Genomic DNA, 13,578 nt, shown 5'->3' with positions numbered 1-13,578 from the left:
AATATGATTTATTTTGTTTACGAAATGAAATATATTGAAAAAGTAAAATAGGCAAGTGCTTTGTTCCCATATAGCATTGTGTCAGATGTATTTTGAAAAGCTGTTAGAAGATGATCTAAACTTGGTAATCACTGTTGGTTTTCCGATTTAACTCCTTCCGTTTCTGTGTAATGCAAGCAGGCAAATGATACACAACTTCACAGAGGAGCTAGATAAGGTATTTCATATGATTGATTTAATAAATATTTTACTGAAAGCCCTCTTTCAAGTGCAAAGAACATTTATTAAATTTAAAGACATATTAAGCCACATTTATAAAATCTTTAAAGCTGAAATCATAAAAGTTCAAATTTAATTATGTCAATAGCATACTCAATTGTTTAAATATCTTATTTGTAATGCATAACTTTACCGTTATCATTGTCAGAATAAACATAAAATAGCATTCAATAAAAAATTAGGAGAGAGGAAAATAAAGAAATAACATTGAAAGAATTAATCATACCTATTAGTTAAAATTCTGTGCAATTAGTAAATGAAAATCCTGGTCCTTGAAAATGCCATCATAATACACAATGTTCATAACCTACATAACATTTCAGAACTGGTTGAATATAAGTTATTCCTATATGAAAATACATGAATTTGGAACAAGCAGCAGGGAAGAAACTGAGGTTTAAATTTGTTCAAATAAACCTCAAATAAGTGGCTTAAAGATATACCAGAACGCCTAATGAGCAATAAATGAAAAAACTAAAAACGAAACATCTATCCAGATGAACAAAATCTGTTATTGCTATTTTGAATTATGACATATTGATATTTTCTAAAATTTAGTTTTTATAAATTTTCTGAACAACCAAGGTTTTCCAGTATAAGGTTACTAACTATCTCACAAGAACTCAGAAAACCCTGACCCATATAACTATGTTCTTTATTTAACCCGCTGGAATCCATAAATACCAAGTCCTTAGCAAACAGAACTCAGGTATCTAAGAGAAGGAAAAGCTATTTTCTTACATGAGCTATATACATATTTCTATTGTCTAGTAGAAAAAATTGGTTCTTATAAAAGTCATTGGTAATTTGCCACTATTAATTCAGATATTTCTTTATCTAAAGTGTGAAAGTAGAAAATAATTGATTGCATTATCAAGAATGAGATCACAATCACCCACTTTTATATCAGATCAGATTACTGAAAGTCAGAAAACTGACTCACAGGAAGAAACTCATCAATGACACAAACCTCTCTAGCACAGGAAAACATCCATCTTGCCTTTCCAATATTCAGATATTGCCCTTTGAGGTAACTGAAGACTTGTCTTCAGTTAAAAAAAAATAAGCAAACTTATTCTATGTGTGTGAGGTTTCCACTGTGTACTTTGGTTGAAGTGAGTTAAAGGCCACTTTGTGACTATCATAAAACTACCAGTATAAATCATGCATCGAGAAATAAAGTGTGCATTTCAAATAATATTATCTATCACATATTTATTACATTGTTTCAGAAATCAAGATGCTCAGCAGTGGGTGAAAATGTCAGCATACAGTCTGCAATGGATATGTTTTCAGACTAGATTATTACCCTCAATGCTGTGCACTATTAACTCATACCCACCATTTCTTGAAATTGTGTAAATGTCATCTATTTGTTACCTTGTAAATGTGATTTTGTGAGGTCTCATCACATGGTGTTCTCTGAAATTCAATCTAAGAGCTATCAGTCTCACCACATTACGGTGATAAAATAGTGTCTGCTACTTCTCCCCCTACTTCTTTATCCAAGCGCATTACCAAAGGGTGATATGCTCCATTTATGAATATATCCACTTCTATAAGCCATTAGCCATAGATAAGTGGTTGGATTCTTGCAGTAGTCCCATTTACTCACTTTGTGGATTTTGAGGTTCCTGCAAACATCAAACAGTTTCCCTTATAATGATAATTGTAAAGTTTATAGAAGCAAGGCTGTTTTGTTATTAGTGACTTCACAGAATCATCAATTTCTTTAACCTTTTAGGGTGCTTGTACCTTAAGGGTAAACAATTTAGGCATTTTCAATGACTTAAATTTAGATACAGAATAAATGTCTGACTTCATATGAGTCAGAAACCTTGACCACCCGTTCTTACGTATATCACCATTTCTTTCCTGTTACACCACTGCTGGAAAAGGACAGAGGAAATATGGTACCCTTTAAGCCTTGGGCATTATAGTGCTTTAAATAGAAGCCAACTGGGATTTTAATACAAGCTCTACCCGTGTAAATAGCCTCATCTTCTTTGAGCCTCATCTTTAATGTGAAAAAAATGGTACTTCTCTTGCAGGGTTGTTTTGAAGGCTCAATGAAATTATATGGCATGTGAAAGATATGTCCCTCCAAGTAGTGATGGGAAATTAGACCAAACACATGTGCATCAATGACATTAGGGACAATGTATCCATCAGGTCCCTATAACAAGGAACTTTACCCAGTCATCTCCCCTGTTCTACACTGGCTGATGTGTAAGTACCTAGCATATTATAATTGCTATAATATTGTTAGAAAGAATAGAGATAGGAAATTGAGTTTCTTCTGTATGCCAGGCATTGTCTGAGGTCTTTTCTATGGAGTGACTTTGGAATGAACTTCCATGGCTTTGCTGTAGAGCAGCCGTGTTGACAGTTGATGTAATGTACTGTCAAGTCAATCTCAGCTGTTCCTGAGGAAGAGCTACAATTGTCCCTCAGATCTGCGGGGGATCAATTCCAAGACTCTCTGTGGATACCAACATCCACGAATGTTCAAGTTCCTTATGTAAAATGGTGTAATGTTTGCATACAACCTACAGCACATCCTCCCATATACTTTAAATCATCTCTAGATTACTGATAATACCTAATATGTACAGTAGGTTATATACTGTATTTTTAAATTGTGTTATTTTATTGTTGTATGGCTTTTATTTTTATTTTATTTTTTCAAATTTTTTTTTATCTGCAGTTGGTTGAATATGTGGAATTTACAGATACAGAAGGTTGAATCTGTGGAATTTACAGATATAGAGGGCCTACAGTACTTTTTATTTCTTTACGGCCTTCAGCTTGCCTTCAGATGGTAGGTGCCCAGGGAAGACCCTGAAAAAATTTATGGCAGGTGGCAAGAGTTCACACTGTGTTCTCTCTCCTCTAGAAAACGTTGCAAATAGAGAAGACCAACGTGTGATGCAAACATGCATGATGATGTCTGGGTGTGTACAGCTACCTAGTAAAGCTAGACAGCACCTCAGTGACACTTCCATCTCCTAATACTTGGTGAGCATTTTCATTGGCCGTTCATCCTTTTGCCCTTGATTATCACTTTATATCATAGGCATATATTCTAATACAATGATTATTGTGCTGTTCCAATTAAAGTAGCTCTGACTCAGGTGGTGCAAAGGCAATATATATAACCAAAGTATTTGTACCCCCATGATATTCTGAAATGAAATTAAAAAAATAAAGTAGAATGGTTTATTTGAGGATGAAAATAATTATAAATCCTCATATATTTTACAGTTTAGTCATAGGAAGGTATACAAGTTTGCATTTTTCCATATTGAATTGTGTCTCTTAGTTTCTAATAAAAAAGAATTCTAAAATATAAGGTGGCACTGTCTGCATTATATGGTTAAAAATAAATGATTTCATTTTTATTATTGTTGGATATGTTTATTAGAAGGTGAAAGAATAAATATCACTGGCTCCAGCAAGACGTAGGACTGAGCTGAAGTGAATCCTCTCCCATTACAAATAATAAAATATTGAATAAAATACAAAAACAAACTCTTCGAATATAGCTGAGTTATAAGGAAATAAAGCAAAACTTGGCGTGCTAGAAATGGAAAAGATGCTCAAAGCCAGAGCAGGAGACTACAGCTGATGATGCTTCAACCCCAGAAAGTAAAACAAGGAGGAATGAACACGAGAAGTGACCCTTAGAAGCTCAGAGCAAAGGTTTGGACCCCCACAGAATCTTTGACCTATGAAATCAGGGAACTGGATCCAAGAACTGTAAAAAAAACCCGTAAAACTAAGACCTTGAGGTGCTGCCCATTTTGTAAAAATGAAACTGTAAATATATATTCCAATTAGCCTGGAGAAAGTGAAAGGAAGCTTGTATTTTGCCTGAGGTACAGACTATCACTGGGGACGGGGTGCCTTTTAAAGAGAAATTTCAAAAAATGTGACACATATAAGTGGCTTTAAAAGTCACACTATGTTTATGGTATAAGAAATCAAACTAAAAGGATAAACATAAAAATTGGTCCCTTACTGCTGAAAGCTATGAGGACTGGCAGTAGAAATGGAAAACTGTGCTGTAGGCATACTCCCCAAATTCAGGGCACATGAGATTTTCATATGGGGAAAAAAATTCCACAAAAGGTGAGGTCAATATAATAAGATTACAAACACATGACATCTACAAAACACTCCATCCAGCAACAGCAGAATACAGTATACATTCTTCTCAAGTGCATATGAGTTAGGAACATTATCTAAGATAGGCCATATATTAGGTCATAAAACATTAATATGTTTTAAAATATTGAAATGTATGCCTTGTGACCACAATGAAATGAAATTAAAAATCAATAACAGGCTAGGCATGGTGGCTAATGCCTGTAATCCCAGCACTTTGGGAGGCTGAGGCTGAGGCAGGAGAATTACCTGAGGCCAGGAGTTCATGAGCAGCCTGGACAACATGAGACACCCCCATCTCTACCAAAAACAATTTAAAAATTAGCTGAGTGTGGTGACACATGCCTGTAGTCCTAGCTACTTGGTAGGCTGAGGCAGAAGATCTCTTGAACTCTCAGGAGTGCAAGGCTGCAGTGAGTTATGATCGAGCCACTGCGGTAGAGCCTGGACAAGAGAGTGCACAAAACACAAGAGTTACTTTGTTTTTATTTGCTGTTGTTGCCTGGGAGTATACCTCCTTCAGAAAGTCATGGTATGAATGTTCATGGAGTTAAGTGAGGCCCTGTGATTTGGGACAATGACCTCTTTCAAGTTCATTATGAATCTCATGTTAAATATTTTACTGTGTTAAATGAAGTTCGATTTAGTATTACAACTTTCTCTTTTTTAATTTGTTATTTTTTATTGTTTTCTGTGCGTGAATTATATGCAACACAATTTACATTTTTAGAATTAAATTGTCAATATTAACTGTAACAATGAGAACATCAACAAGTAAGATTTTCACGAATCAATTGCAGGGTTTCACTTCACGAGGCCCTGGGCTGAAAACTGGCCTGAGTTAAATACAACTCACACTCAAATGTGTTAAAGTGGTATAATATTATTTCAAGATATACTGTCAAAAGATAAAGATGTATATTTAGATCCCTAGAGCAAACATTAAAAAATAAAGCAAACAGATAGACAAAGAAAAAAAAACAGATAAGGTAAAATTAAAAATAATAAAAAAAAAATCTTGATTAGTCCAAACTGAGGCAGGGAAAAAAGCAATAGAGGAGCAAAACAAAATAGGAAAAACAGAAAACAATTAACAAAATGATAGACTTAAACAGACCCACATTGGTAATTACATTAATGTTAATGGATTAAATACTCCAACTTTCAAGCATGGTTATTTTCAGAAATTTTAGGCAATTTTCTTCCTTTTTCATATTTTATATCATGTGTGTGAAGTAAAAGTATAAGCCATGATTTCACTAATTCTTTTGTTTGCAGTTTATCTAATGAGAAAGGAACAAATTTGTGAAACCATTTAATCTTATTATGTAAAGTTATTTTAGATTCACAAACAGAAGATGATTTCCTGCCATGCCAAGGGATATAAATTGGAATTTTTGAAAAACAAATGATCAGAATGTTTACAAGCCCATGAAAATAATTTTGCCATATGCGATCATTTTAACCAAGCCAAGGATGTTTTGAGCAGCCTTGCAAGGCTCTGTATCATCGACCATTCATAGAAGAGCTTTAAGGGATTTATAGGCATCATTATTGCTTTTTGTTTTGGCAGAGGAAGAAATATATGCTCAGCACGTCCAAATAACATTTTCATATATTAGAATAATTTAAAGGAGAAATCTAAACTAACACAATGAAGTCTTTTATTCTAAGTTGGGATTTTCATCAAATTGTTTCACTTTTAAACTCTTTTTTATCTCTGACTCCAAGTTTATCCTAATACACTAATGTATTTTACTATCTTTCTCCTGCTCAAACACATTCAATGGCTCTCCCATTTTATTTAGCATTCAAGTCAAGGTTATCTACAGCCTGACCACAACTTTCATAGTGAAACTAATCTCCCATTAAGTGATTCCTGGCCTGCGTGTATCCCTAGATACTTTGCATGGTTTTGTCTTCCCAATTGCTATTCCCTAGGTTCCTGTACCATTTTTTTCCTTCTACTACATGATTAAGAATAACATTGGGCAAGAAATCTTTCAATTTTACTTTTACAATTTGCAGAATGAAATTGATATTTGCCTTTCCAACATGTTATTAAGATCAAATGATGCAATGTGTATGAAAGCTCTTGGGTAAAAACAAAGCACTCTTGAACTGTAAGTTATAATTATTGGCTATTATTTGAATGCTAGTGCAAATTCTCCTTGTCTGAGTAGTTTTCCTTGTTCACTTTAGGTCATGCTGATGACAAGAATGACTAATTCCTCTAGACCACTTACTACATGCCAGCTACCATTCTAGCTACTTTTCATATTGTAATGCTTTTAATCCTCACAAAAGTCCTTAGAGGTAGGTTGTATTATTATCTAGAATGCCTTATTCAGAATCGTATCATAGGTGTGATCAGGGAAAGATTCTATCTGAGGTTCAGTTTCCTGTGAAACAAGTTGTGAAACAGAAATTTGAGTGTGGGAAGATCTGGGGGACAACTTCAGAGAAGAGGTGAAGGAAGCAAAATTGCGCAGAAGGAGATTAACAGCAACGTGGTCACAACCAAAACCTCTGTAAATGCTGAGGCGGACTCAGAGTTGCCCCAATTGAGGCAACAGGACTAGCACTTTATACTCCTGTACCTACTAGGCATTATGTATGGGCTTCTTGCCCCCCTAATCTTAGGAAGTAAGACTGCCTTGCCAAAGTGACTCAGCTATATGCCATTATATATAATTATATATATAATTAGCTGCAAACACTCCTAGAAGCTGGGGTAATGAGTGTCTCTGATGGGGGAGGCATGACATCGGTTCCTCACCTATTGACTTCACACTCAGATCCATATAAATTTATACCATCGAGAAATGGTTCCTCTAGGATTCTGGTTGGTCTCATTTCCTGGGAATCTTGCAAGAGTAATAGTGGAATATTCTGCAACTCCAAGTACTGCAATTGATATCAGGCTATCATTCACCACCTCCCTCCATTCTGCACTCCTTTCACGTACAGCAAGCATTTCTGTTTACCTGGTACTATAGCCCAGATCCCCATATTGGAAGGCTCTGAAACACTGGTTACAAAGCTATCGTCAGACTGTGTCTGTTGCACTCGTCCATTTATGGTCAAAATCAGGCAAGAGTGTAGGAAGAGATGATTCGTTGCATCACCGAGATGCTAAGCCTGTTCTTCCCTTCCTCCCTTGTGTAATAGCAAACTTACTCACTTCTGATGGCCAGGGTCAGCTACTGTCAGAATGGTGACTCTTTTCTTGGCCTGTAGGTTTCATAGCACAAAGAGCCTGAAATAACCAAAAAGTGCTTGTAGTTTAATGGGTAGCTTGTTGTGTGCCTTCGTTGATGCATTTTCTCTCTGGCAACTAGGAACTCTGAACCTGCAAAAACCAAGTTATGAGGTGGAAGGAAGAAATTCCCCAATGGTTCACTAGGAGTGGTTACCACTGGGCTGTTTCTACCTCTACCTGTGTTTTCTGAACCTATGTATTCTACTTATTGATGACATAGCACCATGGCTGATTTATGCTGGGCACACTTTCCTGCAGGGAGCACCCAAGACTTACTGGATGTGCTCTCCTAGCTGCCCCTCAGCTGGACCTTCAACAGATCTTTCTATTGCTTTCTTATGCTGGAAACTCATGGGTGATATATGTATGTGATAAGGACATAGATCCCACGGTCACACGTTACTGCTGCAACTCTTTTGCTATATACAGTGAATTCTTTGGCCCGAGGCAGTGTCATGTTGATTCCTATGTCAACAAGGAAAAAATCTCTGAGAGTGGAGGCCACTGAGGCCCTGTGGTCAGAAAAGGCAAAAGCATGCCTGAAATACATGTCTTTCCCAGTCAAAATAAATCATTTCTCTTTTGAGGTTGGAAGAGGTTCAAACTAATCTATTTGTCACTAAGAGATTTAAAAATATATATCTCTTATAGTTCTGGCAATCAAGTGAGGGAGATAATAATGAAAATTAAAAATTACAAGATAATATGACTGGCCAACTAAGTTCATGTAAGGAAGAATTGATCACTTGGGCTTGAGAATTCATAGAAGTAGCGATACATGAGATGGGAATTTTAATTGGTTAGTATACTTCTGATGAAATGAACATTGACGTTAGGAAAATGAAGTTTCTTATCTTTCATACCAGATTTTGGGAATGTGTCAGTACTGGAGGTTCTGGAATGTAAACATATTTAATTCAGTGCCTGGCAAAACAAATGACACTTAATCCAAATTAGTCTCTAATCTCTTTGCTATTGCTGTGATAAATTCTGGTTAACAAATCCTTAGGATTGAGTAGGACATTAACAAAAGTGATGTCTAATCATTGTTCTCCAAATTGAAAATATTGCTTTCTTAATGTTGAAAATACGGCTTGTGGGAATTTGTTGATAAGAAGGGGCCAGGAAAGTCAAGCTCACAGAAATATAATTTTCTTTTTGATTCATTCAGGTTTATATTCTGTAATTACATAATCATTTTATGTTAAATGTAGTTTTGAGCTTAAGTTTTTGTTTTTTAATATTTGGTCTGAACTTGGATTTTGAAGATCCTATAGTAATTGTAGGTGTTGAATACGATACATTATCATGACTATCCATCCACCTCACAAAATTATAATTATATCTTTGTAAAATCTAGTCAGTATATAAAATAGGTTTGAAAAAAAAGAGAAAAACCAAGAAGGAAAAAATAGATATCACCTATTTTTTTGCAGTTTCTTATTTTGAATGAGACACTCGATTTTTTTGTCTTATGCAAAAAGTGGATTTATAATTTCCAGAAGGATAATAAAGTGTTAAATATATTTAAATAAAATATTTGATTAGAAAATATCCAAGAAAAAATGTGAGATTGCAAATAATACAAAATAAATTGTGTAAGCTTATTTAAGTATATAATAATCTTTAGAATACATAAATTTAACTTTAAGTGGCAACATTTGAATAGGCAAAGGAGAATGTAAGTTGCCATATTATTTTCAGTTATCGTACAATTCAACACGTATGAATTTAAATAACAATACTTGAAAATGTAAAAATCAAAAAATGCTATTTATAATATTTTGTATTATAATTAAACTTTATAAATAAAATATTATAATTTTTACATGTGGACCTTTCCTTAATGTAATTTTTAAAATGATACAAGTAGATCATGCTTATTTTTTTAGTTTAACCAATATAGAAATATATAAAAATAGTTATCTCTCTATAATTGTTTTATCTCTCATATGTCTAAATATTAACCAGAGTGATGTACATGATGCATTTTTAAAATAATTCCTTTTTAAAAACTATGTAATATTCACTGGTATGGAGCTACCATTAATTATTTAACATTTCCATCCTCATGGACGTAGGATTCTTTCTCATTTCTTGCCACTAGAAATACTTGTAACAGACACCTTTATAGATTGTGCACAGTGAAGAAGCATAGTTTCCAGATATGTTTAACTACAAATATTCCTTACAGTGCAAAGAGAGAGAAAGAACAGACAAACCCAGTTTCAACTATTAAAACCAGTACAGACATGAGCAAAAACAATGTCTCACTTTGGGAATTAAAAAAAAAATCTATAGAATACAAATAACCATAGTAACAATATACATTTTGAGTGCCTAGATCAGGTACTGTGCTATTTCCTAAAAACTCTGAAGATGGGTAATAATGTAAAAGAAAAATCTTTTTAATTGAGAATAGAAATTGTGGCATGCAAAGGAGTAACAGGAAATGACACTAACTTTTACTATACACCTACTGTTTACCAGTTGCTCTCACATACAAGAATGAATTTAGTCTTCATAATGACTTTGGAGATCATCTTCGGGAGGATGGCATAGTCCACATTTTGGAGATGACATAACTGCTCTAGTAAAGTGTTTAAATATATTACGCAGGCCATGAATAGTAGAAGTAAGGTTAAAACTCATTTCTGTCTGACTGCTAAACCTTCCTCTTCCTAGGCTTCTGAAATACCACTTGCAAAAGCTAATAAGGCTATGTTTAAGATTTATAGTTTTACATTAACATGGAATGACCATGTATCTTGGTTGTCCAAGACAGTTCTGGTTTATGCCTGTCATAATTTTTAATAGTGTCCTTTTCATTCTCAAAGTGTTTAAATGAAAAGCTATATATTTGTCTTACCTAAGAAGGACTCTCCCAGGTAAATTACCAGAGTAATAGGCCACTTACCTGGTGAGAGAGGGAAGAGAGGTCACTAGATGTGATCACAGAAGAAAAGTAACGGGTGCCGAATGCAGAAGATGTACAAATTCTGTTCTGTTCCACTTTACCAAGTATGTGCCTTGCCTGGGCCTTTGGTTGGGAAGGGATTTTACAAAGACCTGAGATAAAGGAAAAAATTCTGATCTTGGTTCTGGGGCTTCAGCCTGCATGAACAGGGCTCCAAGAAGTCTAGAAAGAGGGTGATAAATCCTCACAAATCACTGTAGTAGATGATGAAACACAGTCTGTGAGAGAAATAAAGGAAGGATGATTTGACTTCAATGAAGCAAGAGAGAATTTGTAGGTCATAGGTGCCAAAAGACTTGGGAGATATGGGACTTTGTGCTGAATATTAATGGTTTGGTAGGATTTTGACTTAAGGAGAAAGGACAGAATTAAGAACATTCATTGTTTTCAAAGGGATCAAATAGATTTCAAACACCTGCTTCAAAAAATGAGTGTTATGAACAAATTGACTCTTTCTGGATGTTGATAAAAAGGAATTTATCTTATTGTGGGAATCCTGGATCAATCATATCTAAATCATATTTCTTCTTCCTAAATTAGACCTCTTCAGGTCAATTCATGCCTTCCCCAGACCTAAAAACATATACCACCTAACTCATTATAAACCTGACTTTCTGATTTTACTAATAACTTTATTTTTTCACAGTTTTTATTATTTTTAATTTACAAATAAAATTGTACATATTCATTGTGTACAACATGAGGTTTTGAGGTATGTGTACATTGTGAAATGGCTAAATCAAGATAATTACATATGCATTAGCTCACATAGTTATCAGTTTTCACCTTGAAAAAGGGAACTTATAGAAGTGGAGAGTAGAATAGTGGTTACCAGGGGCGAGAGGGAGAGAGGGCGGATTGGAATATATCAGCCAAAGGGTAAGATAAGAGAAATAAATTTAACAGATCTATTGAAAACATGGTGGCCATCATTAATAATAATGTATTTTATTATTGAAAACTGTTAATAAAGTAGATTTTAAGTTTTCTCATGATAAAAAACAATTTTATTAATGATATCATGATCCTGTTTAAAAAAATCCCTATATGAATAATAGAGTAATCTTATTTCTCTACAATATATTGTAAGGGGGAAAAAAAAACAGCATTTTAAATATCAAATGCTGTAAAAAATGTTTTTTTTTCCTAGGCTGGTAAACAAAATGTGAGAAGCTGATCCTGCTGAGTTAATTTCTTGAATTTCCTCATCCCTGGGCTGCCTACATCTGATTGTAAGTACAATAGTGCCCTCTATGGCTTTTGCATTCTCTGTGCAGAATTCCAGTGTTTGAAAAGAAGGCGGCAAACTGTTCTCGGATTTGTGATTTATAGCCTCAAAATAAAGTACGAATAACAAAAAAATTTACTCATATAATCTCGTAATCTAATATACATAGTTCTGAATATGTTCTACTTTTAAAATAACTACACCTTCTGGTCTGCTAAGAAGATAGATGTCAGAAATAGGATTCAGGAAAATTTATAAGGCTTATTCATTATATTTAAGTAATATTTATATTTCCAAAGCTGCACTTGAATTACCAGAAATTTTGGAATTCCTTTTTTTAAAACATGTAATTTACTTTAAAAAATGTTATCTCTAAAGTTTGTGATTGCATGGAACTAATGGAACTAGATTTTCAGAAGCCTTCCTCTGATAATTAAAATCTTAGTACCTCTTTGGAGGCATACAAATTTAAAAAAAAAAAAAAGAAGAAGAAGGAAGAAAGAAAAGTCCAAGCTATCATTTACCTCTCTTTAAAGAGTTGATCTAATTAAATTCTCTGGAAGCAAAAGTATCAGATTTCTCCTATCAGAATCATAATGTACCATGATTCTTATAAATTTTTAAAGTATAAATCAAATCCTGAATACTTCTTCTGGCTATGAAAAGTTATCAAGAATTTTACTTATCCTACACCTATAAATTAATAGAAGTCGAGACACAATGTGTGAAACCACAGTATGTATTTATTAAAAAGAAACATAGACTGTTACCATTGAGAAAAGGAAAATAATAATGTAAGTCCTGTGATTTCCTTGGTTTCCTGCTTAGAGGCAATCTGAATTGCAGGGATAGGATGAGGATCTTTAAACACTGCCCAGAAGCTTCACCAAATAAAGGAGAAGGAAATCAGGGTTTGGGGAAGCAGAGGTTGCTGTAAATCTTGACGGAAAGTTCCAAAAAGGAGTGAGATGCCTGGAGAAAATCTCAGGAACTTTGCATAAGTTCCCTGGGAGAACGACGCCACACCAGGCCAGGCAAAGAACTCACAACAGAGTTGAGGAAACATTTGACTCCAAGCACCTGAGGTGGAAAGTACTTTGTGATCACTCCGTCCTTTGTGACAGGAGTGATCAAACTTGGAATGAAGGCTACTCTAGACCTGCCCTAGCAAAGCTTTTAAAAACAGGCCTCAAAGGGATTAAACCAACTCAGAAGTAAATTAACTACCTGAAAAAACAAAGCTCAGCACTCTGGAAAAAAATTGTAATATTCACAACATCTTAGATATTATTATTACTAGACATCCCAGGAAACAGGAAAGTATGACCCAAAGCTGGGAAAAAAATTGATCAATAGAAATGGACCCAGAAATGAAAGATATGCATATGTGTATATTAAAAGAGATATTTCAAGTATAAAAAAATGGATGTGATGAGTAGAAAAATGGAAGATACAAAAATGAATTAAATGAAACTTCTGAAGTCAGAAATTCAATATATAAAATAAAAAGACATCTGCACCCGAATGGTTATGGCAGCACAATTCACTGTTGCAAGAATGTGGAAACAACCCAAGTGCCTGTCAATTCATGATTGGATTACTAAAATTTGGTATATGTATATAATGGAATATTACTCAATTATAAGAAACGACAGTGATCTAGCA

Source organism: Eulemur rufifrons, chromosome 5, assembly GCF_041146395.1.
Source record: "Eulemur rufifrons isolate Redbay chromosome 5, OSU_ERuf_1, whole genome shotgun sequence".
Taxonomy (NCBI): Eukaryota; Metazoa; Chordata; class Mammalia; order Primates; family Lemuridae; genus Eulemur; species Eulemur rufifrons.
The sequence above is the reverse complement of the archived record's forward strand: the minus strand, read 5'-3'. Positions refer to the sequence as shown.